Here is a 1,863-nt window from a genome sequence, read left to right as displayed (position 1 = left end):
CATGTGGTTGCTGGGAATTGAACTCAGGACCTCTGGAAGAGCAGCCAGTGCTCTTAACCTCTGAGCCACTTCTCCATCTCCCATATTTGGTGTTTTTAACACAAACACTCACATCAAGAGGCCAAACGCTTCTTCTGCACACATGCAGGTGACTAAAATGATTGTAAGAAGAATTCTATTAGAACAAATGACCACTGGTAAGTTGCCTGACTTTTTAAGTGTGCTATTGCAATCTGCTGAATACTTCCCTAAAAGCTTCCATTTGTGCAGCATTAAATTAGATGAGCTCCAGTTTGCCTTTTCTCAACTCCGCTTCTGGTCAGTTTGGGTTTAATGAATTCATTTTGGTCACATAAAAAGAATTAAGGAGCTACCTTCATTCAATAATCTTTATAATTGGTCAATGAGGGTGGGGGAAATGGAGGAGGAAATGACTTCTAATGGGTGTCTTTGGGTGTGACAGACATGTTTTGGGATTAGATAATGGTAATATTTGCCCAATTTAATGACTTTGCCAAAAGGTATTGACTTGTTCACTTTAATGATAAGTGAATTACATCTCGATGTTTTGAGAGAGAGAGACAGAGACAGAGACAGAGACAGAGAACAATGCCTTATAGAGACCAATGTTGAAATGTCTGTGAATGGAACTCACATCTGTGTGTCCCCAGGTAGGGCAGCTTATTGACAAAACTGAATTTGGGCAAATGCGGAGGTGTCATGTGCCCATTCCTAGTGTTGGTGTAATCTGGAGTATGCTTTTGAGTGATAATTTAGCATTACCTACCAAAACGTAAGGCACTCACCCTAGGAGTCAGGATTTTCAACTGTAGAGATCTAAACTCCATGTGAGGCTGGCCCAGTTAGCACTCGGTGAATGTTCTTTACAAAGGTGATAATCATGGGAGGAGATAATAAATTATTCACTAAAACTCCTGCACAGCCAAATTCAGCTCTCACTTCTGCAGTTTCTTGGAAATATAATGAGACAGTGTTCCTGTTCTAGGATAGTGCGGACAGGAAGTCTCTGTTCCTTTCATCTCTGCAAGCTTCAGGAAGAGGAAAGCAAATTCCTCCTAATATACAGGGCTCTGTTTCTGGGGCTCCGAGCATATGCTGGCAGAGTAGCTGATGATTATGTGCCTTATAGCCTCTTGATAAATGGATATGGTGGGGTGGGGGGTAAGGCAAGGGTACAGAGGAGAAGACACAAAGCCCAAGTCCCAAATCTGTGAGTGATTTAAGCGTCAAGCCTCATGAACATGAGTAGGGTCCACTGAAAGGAGGAGTGGCCTGAGGGAGCCCGTGTCTCTGTCCCTTTGATTCCTTCTCCAACTAGTGACTGGGATGCTGCTGTCACTTGTAAATGCTGTGCTTTGCTTATCAAAGAGTTCTGTTGATGGAAGAGGAAAATGGTGTCAATCGGTATTTCTAACTAGTCATACCCCAGTCTTTCAGCCAATAAAGACAAACACTGACGCCAACTTACCCAAATATCAGGACAAGTACCAACCAAGGAAAAGTCACACCCGAAATCTATATGAGAACTTGAAAGGTGACAAATGACAGCTAAGGTCTCCGAAAGGTTCAGGGTGCCACCATTCCTGTGGAGTCGGTATGCACTCACATACTGAGTTGGTGGCATGGAAAACACCCAGCATGCACTCCCAGACTGGAGACTGCCCCTGGGTGCCTTCCTCTTACCTACTGAGCATGTTAAGGCATGGTGGGAGTCAGGGATTATGACATAAGCAAATGTCCACAGGCTGAAAGAGGCCAAGCCAGCTCAGAAGCTTCCTAGGAGGGACACCACCTACAACAGCCTCCTAAACTGGCCAACTTCCTGCCACAACTCCCAAACTG

This window comes from Onychomys torridus, chromosome 7 (assembly GCF_903995425.1).
Source record: "Onychomys torridus chromosome 7, mOncTor1.1, whole genome shotgun sequence".
Lineage (NCBI taxonomy): Eukaryota > Metazoa > Chordata > Mammalia > Rodentia > Cricetidae > Onychomys > Onychomys torridus.
The sequence above is the reverse complement of the archived record's forward strand: the minus strand, read 5'-3'. Positions refer to the sequence as shown.